Here is a 12,418-nt window from a genome sequence, read left to right as displayed (position 1 = left end):
CAGTTTACCTATTTGCTTATGGTTTTGCCTACACCTAGTGACCTGCTTTTTAAATTATATGAACAAAAAATATTCCATTTTATTTGGAACGGCAAGCCAGATAAAATTAAAAGGGCCTATTTATATAACGAATATGAATTCGGAGGGCAGAAATTATTAAATATTAAAGCATTAGACCTCTCACTAAAGGCATCAGTCATACAAAAGTTATACTTAAATCCAAACTGGTTCTCTAGTAAATTGGTACGAATGTCTCATCCTATGTTCAAGAAGGGCCTTTTTCCCTTTATTCAGATTACACCTGCTCACTTTCGGTTGTTTGAAAAGGAAATAATCTCCAACATATACTTATTTTTTAAACAAGCCTTAGAAAGTTGGTTGCAATTTCAGTTTAATCCACCTGAAAGGACGGAACAAATAGTACAACAAATATTGTGGTTAAATTCAAATATAGTAATTGATAAAAAAACTGTATTTATCGAAGAAATGTTTAAAAAAGGTATAATTTTTGTGAATGATATCATAAATAGGACTGGTGGAGTTATGTCACACATGCAGCTCACACAGACATATGGAAATGTCTGCTCTACCCAAAATTACAACCAATTAATTGCAGCATTACCACAAAAATGGAAGAGGCAAGTAGAAGGGGAAAAAAGTAAGGAACTTGTATGTCGGCCCTGTATTAAAGAACATAAATGGTTAAAGAAAAGTGTGATAAATAAAAACATATACCAATTTCATTTAAGGACCAAAAAACTGACAGCTGTGCCATATAAATTGCAAAATAGTTGGGAAGAGATGTTCGATGTACCCATTCCATGGCACATGGTTTATGAATTGATACGCAAAACAACGCCGGATTCAAAACTTCGAATTTTTCAATTTAAATTATTGTACAAAATTCTTGCAACTAATAGAATGTTATATATATGGGGTATACAATCTTCCCAGCTCTGTAGATTCTGCTGTGAGGAGGCAGAGTCATTAGACCATTTATTTTGGTATTGTCCATATGTAGCTCGTTTTTGGTCACAGGTCCAGGAATGGCTGAAGAATTGCAACATTTGCCTAGAACTAACGCTACAGATAGCAATACTGGGGGATTTGAAAAGCCATAGTCAATCAATCAATAATATAATAATTATTTTAGCAAAAATGTTTATTTTTAATTTACAATCTGTAGAAGCTATGAGAATAGGAAGGTTCAAATCTTTTGTGAAGCATCACAGCACAGTTGAAAAATATATGGCAAATAAAAATCCGAAATGGATGATGTTGGAAGATAGATGGGAAGGGTTGAGTAGAACTGAAGGGTGGGACTAATAACAAGATAAACAATGTAGGGCATACGGGATCTGTGAAATGTGTATAGGTGCGGAGCTTTTGTGAAATAGCACAGTTACAAGTGGAAATAAAATTGGATGGACAACAGAAATAGAGGAAGGACTAAGAACAAACAAGAGAGAACTATTATAAAGTAGTCTGTGTCTGTAAAATAGGTATAAGATGTATAAATTGAAGGTAAAAGCAGAAGTGTTTATTAGTTTACTCCAATTGGGGGAGCGGTGGTAGGGTTGCGGGGAATAATAATAAAGGTATATTCTTTAAAAAAGTATGTATGTCTATATAGGTATGTGTATGTATATATGTATATATGTATGCATGCGTGTATGGATATATATATTTACCCAAAAAAATATGGGGGATTGGAAATGATGCAGACAATTACATTGGAAGCAACATTCTTTCCGCAATATTAAGCTGATCCACCCCCAAAAAAAAAAAAAGAATGAGGCCAATGAGAGTGTCGAATTTGGTCCCAACAAAATGTAATTGCTATTTTGCTACGTGAGGCTTATTTTAATCGAATAGCAGTTTCATAACGGTTAGGTTGTTATGAATGCACTGATATAAGTGGACGCACGTGGCATTTCGGCAACTTTGAAAAAATATACTTTATATTGGAGTTGTGACTGTTATTCACATTCGTATCTGCCCTCTCATTGGCTAGAATGATCCCACCTGATCTCGCCTCCTCCCGCCTGCCTTCCATCTTTGAGGACATGTATTTCCATTGTTAGAGTGGTCACTCAACTATCTTGTCAATATAATAGATCATCTTTGGGGATAGCCAGCACTAATAGATGAGAGCTGCGGTTATCAACCCTTTTAGAGCATCTGGATGCCTATCGATGCAACACAGCTAGGTTGATAATTATGCAGCTAGATTTCTCTAATGTCTTATTTTTGTGTTACCAAAATCACGTAGGGTGTACAGATGTTTTGTTTTCACCCCGTCTTGTCAGAATTATGTTATCCATCTAAAAACTTCTACAATTTGCAATACAACAAACTATTTTAGCCATTCCCATCTGTGAGCAGCTAATCTCGGAAAGATCCATATCTCGCGTGAAAGTGCTGGCCTCCGATCCATGCAGACAGCTGGTTCTAACATCTGGGTGAGAAATAGATGAGTAAACATCTGAAACCATGTTTTGGTGAAAGTAAATTACAAACATTTGTGAGCAGGTGGAGCTCTGTTTTCAGCCTAGTGCTTAATTACAGTGAGAATACATTTTGCAGATTTTAATTCATTCCAGCCTCTCTTGCTGATGAGAATTATTCCAAGGTAATCAAGGAGCCGAGGATAAAACCAACAACTTTCTATGCATTCATAATGTACGTTTTGTTTTCTCCAAAATATAGTTTTGTACCTGTTCTCATCCAAGCATTACGTCTGCCATCCCAATAACTTTTTAATGCGTGCTTTGAATTAAATGTCTGTACATTTGTCTCAATTTGTCTATCAAAGTCTTTTGACCATCACTCTGATCCTATTAGCGGACCCTTCAAGTGGAGACTTCATTCATTCAACCTGAGCGAGGGATCTGACAGTTAAAAAGGGAGGAAAGAGGGCAGAGGAGAGGAGAGGAGGACTCTGCGGAAAGACACCTGAATTGAGAATAATGAGCCTGGAGAAAAGCAAATACATCTCTTTAATCTTCAGCTAGATTTGAAACCCTCTTTTCATCATCATCTGCAAACTGGGCATGCTCAGAGCACTGCAGACACATCAACCTCAAAGGAATGAAGAGACGTTTCGCTTTCAAAGGATGCTCCTCAATTTCCACCTTTTTATCAAGTCCTATAGTGCTGCAATTGAGTTATGGATGCGTTGAGGAAAGGCACAGCACACCGGCAGGGACGGAATTAAAATGGGATGGGGGGGGTGGGGGGCGGGGGGGATTATTTATGGAGAAACTTAGCGTTGTTATCAAGGCCCAGGAATGTGTGTATGGATGAAGAGTTAAAGCGCGGTACAGTTGATTCATGATGTCATTAGGTTGGGCAAGGGCATCTGGGTTGTGTTTTGGGGGACTAAACTGGCTCACAATAGGAGCCCAAATTGAATGAGAAACCCTTTTAAAACGTCTAACGTTTACAGGTATCTGAGGCTTATTGAACAATTTCACCAGAAATCGTCCCAAATGTCGACGTCTATTGTGGCAAGTTTGAGATAATGATAATAATGCAATGAGATGGTTTGGTGAACCACGGTTCCTAGATGACTAACCTTGCCTGAGACCTGCTCCCCCAGCTAAAGCCTAGGCTTGCGCTCAGAGGGATATGGTTTGAAGAAAGGTCGGTCATGATGAAATTCCCTCGACCCCTCTTGCCATTAATATGAATTGGACTTCAGGTTTGAATGGAATCAGGTCAGGTAGCATGTTGGAGTCGGGAGTTGGGCCACAATATGCTAAAAGCATGAGAAGTACAGTTTCCGGATCGCTGCTTTATATATTAACCCTGGTGATGTCACCTGGTGATGTCACCACACTGTGCTGTGTGTGCTGTGGTAGGCCTCCTTTGCATAGTGGGGGTTGATCTAAAGGTCAGTGGCCTCGTGGTCCAGAAAACACAACATCTATCTAGACACCACTTCTAAAGTAGCTCTACATGGTATTTCTCTAGATGACACACTTCTTCAGTGAATTACAGCTTAATGGAAGAGACAGTTTACCGAGGTGGACAGAAAACAACTCACCGTGGGTGTTTGGGTTGTTCAGTTCAAACCCAGGTGAAGTTAGTCATCAGTAGTATGACTCCTTCCCATCCACGGTACCTCTACAATCTTTACACTAAACACAGCAACTGCAAAAGCAAGTATCACCACTCAAATAGGCTACCAATATAATCAATGTACTTGCAAATCGTATAGTGTAGTAAATAACATTCCCGAATAGATTAATGACCTGTGATTTTGAGACATAATTACTATACCCACTCCACTCTGCAGCTCAAGTGCCCTGGGTCGTCCTGGGATGTGCCTGTTTCCACACAATAATTGGCTGCAGTATTTATGGGGCTGTGAGATTACAAGTCCTCCAGCTATGGCAAATCCTCTCTCCAAAGACCCGATACCGCTGATCCCAACAGCTTTTCACAAGAATTTGTGTGCTCTTAATCGCCAAAAGGTCTCTGGACGTCAGTGGCTGTTTGATTTATGTGGAGGGGAAACGTTGCAAAATGTTGTAAAAAGGTTCCCAGAGGCAGCTGCCTCTCCTGAAGCATCACTGGACACTTCAGTTTGTTTAGTATATGAAATATTAATAACACAAAAATCTATGACGTTATCGGTTCAACTCACAGAGGGGGACGGTTACTTACTGTAGATGCTGTACATGACTGTAATAATAACTGTAAACTGATCCCATAGCATCACAGGCCGATGATTTTAAAGGAATGTTGTGTTGCGATGAGCAGTTTTTGTTTTTCAAATACCTTGATTGAGAATGTAACACACTTACTAACAGGTAGTATTTTGAGGTGATGTTTTGGTACATAACGCGATACGGGGATGACATTCTGTTAGCTGGGTGAGAGGTGTAAGGTTAGGGCAACTCCTTCAAATCTAAAAACTGCCTGATCTATACCGCATTGTGTACTTTACTGTAAGACTACTGTATTCAGTGTGAGGGGAGCAGAACAAAATCGATTATTATAGACATTTCGAATGCCTCTGGCTTTAAATGCCAGTCTACCACTGATGTTTATCAGTAGCCTGGCTCATCATAGAACGAGTACTCTTCAAGGACTCTCAGGTTTCCCTCAAGTCCACACCCTGGTTTGGCTGAATACTCACCGGCACCTGATTAGCTTAGCATTCTAATACCATATTATACTAATAATCGGAACTGCTTAGAGGAAGGAGAAGAAGCAGCAGAGGCTCCACAGGCATTGTGAAGGCTCCCTGGTGTCTGTATATGGGTTTACGCCTCCAACATGCTTTGTACTACACTATGTAGGAAGCTAGAGACTCATTATTATTCACACGCTCAGCTTTTTGCTAATACTAGCTGTTTAATGGAGACTAGGCAGAACAACAGAGGAGAACCCCCACCGGAGGGTGTTTTTTGTTTGTGCTGTGCATTATCAGTGATCTGTGGATCTTTAAATCCTCGGCATCTCTGTCTTTCATCTCAGATGCCATATCTCCATCCGCTGTAAGTCATTAGCTCGGTAGCTAACAGTGAGAGACGGAGATAAATAGCTGAACTGGCCTTTGTTAGTGTTCCTGGCGTAGCGTGGGGCATCAAAGCCACTCGCGATAGGAAACCTTTATTGCATCCATTGTTAAGCTTTGTGAGAAAGTATAGATGGTGAAAATATCATACTCCAGGAAAATATTTCAAAGCCAATGAGGGGATCCAGTCGATGAGCGCTCCTCTGATCTTATTGATCTAAGTATTTCTATCAGCGGCCGAGCTGGTTTCTTTGGGAGGAAAGATGAGAGGCTTCATCATGTCAGTACAGAGTAATTCATCAGACGAACACCAGCCATGTTGCTAGTGGTTTGAGCCTGTTTTAAGGCAAGTTTTTAATCTTCTGCAACCAGACCTGGGTTCAAATAGTATAGTTTTTCTTACCAATGCTTTTGTTGTACTTGATTCAGCTTGCCTGGTTCTACGGAACCTGGTGCTACGGAACCTGGTGCTACGAAACCTGATGCTACGAAACCTGATGCTACGAAACCTGGTGCTACGGAACCTGGTGCTACGGAACCTGGTGCTACGGACCCTGGTGCTATGGAACCTGGTGCTATGGAACCTGGTGCTACGGAACCTGGTGATACGGACCCTGGTGCTACGGACCCCAGTGCTACGAAACCTGATGCTACGAAACCTGATGCTACGAAACCTGATGCTACGAAACCTGGTGCTACGGAACCTGATGCTACGAAACCTGGTGCTACGGAACCTGATGCTACGGAACCTGGTGCTACGGAACCTGGTGATACAGACCCTGGTGCTACGGAACCTGGTGCTATGGAACCTGGTGATACGGAACCTGGTGCTACGGAACCTGGTGCTACGGACCCTGGTGCTACGGACCTGGTGCTACGAAACCTGATGCTACGAAACCAGATGCTATGAAACCTGGTGCTACGAAACCTGGTGCTACGGACCCTGGTGCTACGGACCCTGGTGCTACGGACCTGGTGCTACGGACCTGGTGCTACGGAACCTGGTGCTACGAAACCTGATGCTACGAAACCTGGTGCTACGGAACCTGATGCTACGAAACCTGGTGCTACGGAACCTGGTGATACAGACCCTGGTGCTACGGACCTGGTGCTACGGAACCTGGTGCTACGGAACCTGGTGCTACGGACCTGGTGCTACGGACCCTGGTGCTACGGACCATGGTGATACGGAACCTGGTGCTACGGACCCTGGTGCTACGGACCATGGTTATACGGAACCTGGTGTTACGGACCTGGTGCTACGGACCTGGTGCTACGGAACCTGGTGCTACTGAACCAGGTTTCATAATTTCCCGTTTTAGTCTTCTTTTGTTATGCAGGTTAAAAACCTGGCCTTGCATTGATTTGCTAAATTAACATATTTTATGCTACACTGAACAAAATATAAACGCAACTTGTAAAGTGTTGGTCCCATGTTTCATGAGCTGAAATAAAAGATCCCAGAAAACTTCCATACACACCCCAAAAATATTTAGTCTCTAATTTTGTATAAAATTTGTTTGCATCCTTGTTAGTGCGCTTTTCTCGTTCAGCAAGATAATCCATCCATCTGACAGGTGTGGCATATCATGAAGCTGAATAAACAGCATGATCATTACACAGGTGCACCTTGTGCTGGGGACAATACAAATCTACTCTAAAATGTGCAGTTTGTCACACAACACAATACCACAGATGTCTGAAGTTTTGAGGGAGCGTGCAATAAGCATGCTGACTGCAGGAATGTCCAGCAGCTGTTACCTGATAATGTAATGTTTATTTCTCTTCCATATACCGCCTCCAACATCGTTTTAGATCATTTGGCGTCCAATCGCAGACCACGTGTAACTATGCCAGCCCAGGACCTCCACATCCGGCTTCTTCACCTGCGGGATCGTCTGAGACCAGCCACCCAGACAGCTGATGAAACGGAGAAGTATTTCTGTCTGTAATAAAGCTCTTTTGTGGGGAAAAACTCATTCTGATTGGCTGGGCCTGGCTCCCCAGTGGGTGGGCCTATGTCCTCCCAGGCCCACCCATGGCTGCACCCCAGCCCAGTCATGTGAAATCCATTGATTAGGGCCTAATGAATTTATTTCCTTATATGAACTGTAACTCAGTAAAATCGTTGAAATTGTTGCATGTTGCATTTATATTTTTATTGAGTATAATTGTAAAAGCTCTCATTAGACTTCACACAGCTTTTAGCCGAGGATGGGTGTCACGTTCCTGACCTTATTTCCTTTGTTTAGTCTTTGTTTAGTTGGTCAGGACGTGAGCTGGGTGGGCATTCTATGTTTTGTGTTTCTATGTTGGGTTTGTTGTTTGGCCTATATTATGGTTTGAACCATATTAAGGTAGCCTGTTTGCACTGTTGGTTTGTGGGTGATTGTTTCCTGTCTTTGTGTTCTGCACCAGATAGGACTGTTTTCGATTTTCACATTTCTTGTTTTGTTGTTTGTAGTGTTCACGTTATTATCTTTATTAAATCATGTTGAACACTAGCCGCGCTGCGTTTTGGTCCTCTCCTTCATCCCAGGAAGAAAGCCGTTACAATGGGGCTACACAGAAAACAGCTTGCTGCTTTTGTAGGTCTCAAGAATAGCTTTAGTATTCTGAAAAATCGTTTTAAAGAGTGCTCTAAAATTATTGCGAGAAAGTAGAAGGAATCTATTGACAAAATTAATATAACAGATTATGACTTGTATCACTTCGTATATGCATGATGAGGGAGAAAAAAAAATATTCCCTTAACAAATACAGTTATCGATCACTCTAGGTTTAGTATTTCATATTTATTAGGATCCCCATTAGCAGTGGTGTGTAATCATGGATATTTGACCACTACCATTTTTTAATGATAAAATAATGTCTCTCGTCTCTCTGTGTTTTCATAATTTCCCGTCTTTTCGCAAGTGGCTGAATCTCACGGGAGAAATCATCCGAGTGAGGGAAACAGCGCCCCTCTGTCTCTGTATGTGTAGCCCATGTATCTGATGCTGTCTGTAACAAAAGAGTATGACATGTTGCCGCCGTAGCATTGGATTGATTGATGCCAGCAAGCATTTGCTTCCCTTGATAAAAAAAAATATACATAATTTGCAAATCATCGTTGCGCTGAGCTCAACTGTGGGTTGTTATGGTCTGCTTGTGTTGGTGTGCGGCAGTAGCTAGCTTGCTAAATCGGCCCGTTCCTAAGCCATGGACAGAGATGGGGATTTGGACATGTGGTTTTGACTTAATTCTCTGTACAGGCTAATGATTATAACAGAGATTCGGATGTAAACATAAATTCATATGTTGTGCCATTGGCCTGAGACGATTGAAGTTCCATATGTAGCCTAGATGTAGCCTGGTAGGCTCACGTTAACTAGCTAGCTAACTTAGCTGGTTCATTGTTGCCCATGCGAGGAAGTCAGGCTACAACCACATTATATTTAGGAACATTGATTGGACTAAATTGTTTTTGGTATCTTTACATTTGTTTTCACTGTATTAAAATAATCATATATAGCCTTGTTGATTTGATGATGTTTAAGTGTAAATGGTGCTGGAATAGCGGAGGCAGGGCTCCTGTTGTTTTTGTGCTGATTTGCGGTAACTAAGGGGTCCTAAATCAGTAGTTGTGTAGTAAACTGTCGAAAACATTAACTTGCTTGACCATGCTGCAGGTCGTGTAACTGTTTGTTAATGCAATTTTTGCTTTGTGGACATCACTGGGCAAATGTTGCTCTCTGGTTTTGTGATGAAACAAATAGTTGAATTTAGTTGAATTTATTCTGCCACTGTTTTTTTGTTGTTGTCAGGGCCTTATTGTGTATCACGGTGGCTTATGAACAAATGGGTTATAGAGCAAACAACGCAATTATTACAACATAGGCTGTAATATGGCTTTTTTACTGGCTTGGCTTCCTCAGTGATATTACTCACACACCGCTACTGCCCATTAGCTGTTGCCAAGGCAGCAGCTACTCTTCCTGGGGGCAAAACAGGTTGTTACTGCTCTATTCCTGTAAGTGAATCCATTTTGCTCACATTTCCCATTTTCACACTATTGTGAAACATATCCTACTGGCTCTGATCATTTATTTTTACTCGGACCCCTTTTTCCAGAAACGTTCGGCTCCAACAGCAGTAGAGCCTGGCTCGGCTCCAACAGCAGTAGAGCTTGGCTCGGCCCCAACAGCAGTAGAGCTTGGCTCGGCCCCAACAGCAGTAGAGCTTGGCTCGGCCCCAACAGCAGTAGAGCTTGGCTCGGCTCCAACAGCAGTAGAGCTTGGCTCGGCCCCAACAGCAGTAGAGCTTGGCTCGGCCCCAACAGCAGTAGAGCTTGGCTCGGCCCCAACAGCAGTAGAGCTTGGCTCGGCCCCAACAGCAGTAGAGCTTGGCTCGGCCCCAACAGCAGTAGAGCTTGGCTCGGCCCCAACAGCAGTAGAGCTTGGCTCGGCCCCAACAGCAGTAGAGCTTGGCTCGGCCCCAACAGCAGTAGAGCTTGGCTCGGCCTCAACAGCAGTAGAGCTTGGTTCGGCCTCAACAGCAGTAGAGCTTGGTTCGGCTTCAACAGCAGTAGAGCTTGGTTCGGCTTCAACAGCAGTAGAGCTTGGCTCGGCCCCAACAGCAGTAGAGCTTGGTTCGGCTCCAACAGCAGTAGAGCTTGGTTCGGCTCCAACAGCAGTAGAGCTTGGTTCGGCTTCAACAGCAGTAGAGCTTGGTTCGGCCTCAACAACAGTAGAGCTTGGTTCGGCTCCAACAGCAGTAGAGCTTGGTTCGGCTCCAACAGCAGTAGAGCTTGGTTCGGCCTCAACAACAGTAGAGCTTGGTTCGGCTCCAACAGCAGTAGAGCTTGGTTCGGCCTCAACAACAGTAGAGCTTGGTTCGGCTCCAACAGCAGTAGAGCTTGGTTCGGCTCCAACAGCAGTAGAGCTTGGCTCGGCTTCAACAGCAGTAGAGCTTGGTTCGGCCTCAACAGCAGTAGAGCTTGGCTCGGCTCCAACAGCAGTAGAGCTTGGTTCGGCTTCAACAGCAGTAGAGCTTGGTTCGGCCTCAACAACAGTAGAGCTTGGCTCGGCCCCAACAGCTGGGCTGTTTCATAAAGAGGAACTGCTGTTGTATGATGAATACCAAACCCTCACAGATTTCCCTTTAGACTGTCTTGATGGACTTCCAGCTCAGTGTGTTCTTCCTGTGGATTGTCAGCCATTATTTTAAATGCCTCTCCTGAGAGACTCGTCTCCATAAACTCTTGTCCTTCACCGCAGCCCGCCCTCCCCTCGCAAGTCCACTTGTAAAACAGACACATTATATTATTAGTCTTACTCATGTTTCCTCTGAGGCCCACTGCCCTGCCCAAAGCCTCAGCTAATCGCTCAGTGTGTGTGTGTGTGTGTGTGTGTGTGTGTGTGTGTGTGTGTGTGTGTGTGTGTGTGTTTAAAACCTATACATTAGCAGATATAGGCCTACATGTTGTGCAATCACACAATAAATGACCATGATTACAAAAAATTCTCAGTGGTCAACAACCTTGGTAAGTAACTTATTGAAACACAAAACAGTGTAAAGATTAGTAATCAGGGACTTTGCAACCCCACAATCAAGGACATTTTAAAGGGTTTGTTTGAGCACATTTGGGCCTTGTCACACTAAGGAGTTTACTTCAGATGTCGATGAATGCTGCACATGAGTGACATCGCTGTTTGTTTACTCAGCCATGATTTTAATTACTTTACATTCCATTTAGATATGCAAATGATTCTAGGACCTTTAAAAAAATTAAATATTTGAAATCTAAACCTTACCTCACTGAAAAGGATTCAGTCTATCGAATTTGGAAATCCAATTTACTTCCAATCTAAATGACTGCATTTAATTAATAAACAGGAACATAATTTAGCCCATAACCAAATTTGAGAACAAGGAGTGCTTCATTTGGTAGTGTTTTCAAGTTAATTGCTTGTTTCTACCCACTTTCTCTTTCTCTTAAGGTTAGCATTAAAACAGAGGGAAGAGACAGGATGGATAACCACCCATCACTCCTTAACCCCAGGGGGGAACGTCTTACGAATCTAGATTAAGCGACGACAAGCCACTTCTGCAAGTGCTATCTAAGATGTAAGTCATACTCAAACAGCTCACACTGTAGTCTAGAGACAACAGTCCTTTTGGGAGTTCGGGTCTAATTTCACCCGTGGTCATTGAGCCTTCAATCAACTCCCTATTTGCTCTGTGAGCTAATTATCTCTGATAAAGGCCATTGATACCTAGCCTGTGTTTGATGCTGTGCATGTCTCTCTACCTCCCTCTCTCATCCATCACAGTGAGTGTGAATGGCAGCCAGAGACAGAGGGGTGGAGGCTACTGTCCTCACTATACCCTTGGTAATCAGTGCCAAGGCTGTTACAGAATGGAGACACTATGAGACACTGTGCTCTGCAGCTCCAGATGGGCAGTACTAACACAGCACATTTGCAGCACCTCGTTCTCCTTACATTAGCAAATGACTTACATAGGTTTCAGTAGGTGTGTGTGTTTGTATCAATCCAATAATCCGCTGAAATAACACAGTGGTCATATACATTTGGAATAGATGCTGATTTGATACTTGTATAAAGCAGATCAAATCCTCTCTATCCAATAATAAATTGCAGTATTTTCTGTAAAAGGGGAAAAGGGATGCATTTTTCCAAATCTTTCCAATATACACTACCGGTCAAAAGTTTTAGAACACCTACTCATTCAAGGGTTTTCCTTTATTCTACATTGTAGAATAATAGTGAAGACATCAAAACTATGAAAAAATGCATATGGAATCATGTAGTAACCAAAAAAGTGTTAAACAAATCCAAATTAGTAACAGACACATCTCAACATCAACTGTTCAGAGCAGACTGTGTG

This window comes from Salvelinus namaycush, chromosome 25 (genome assembly GCF_016432855.1).
Source record: "Salvelinus namaycush isolate Seneca chromosome 25, SaNama_1.0, whole genome shotgun sequence".
Taxonomy (NCBI): Eukaryota; Metazoa; Chordata; class Actinopteri; order Salmoniformes; family Salmonidae; genus Salvelinus; species Salvelinus namaycush.
Note: the sequence above shows the minus strand (reverse complement) of the source record.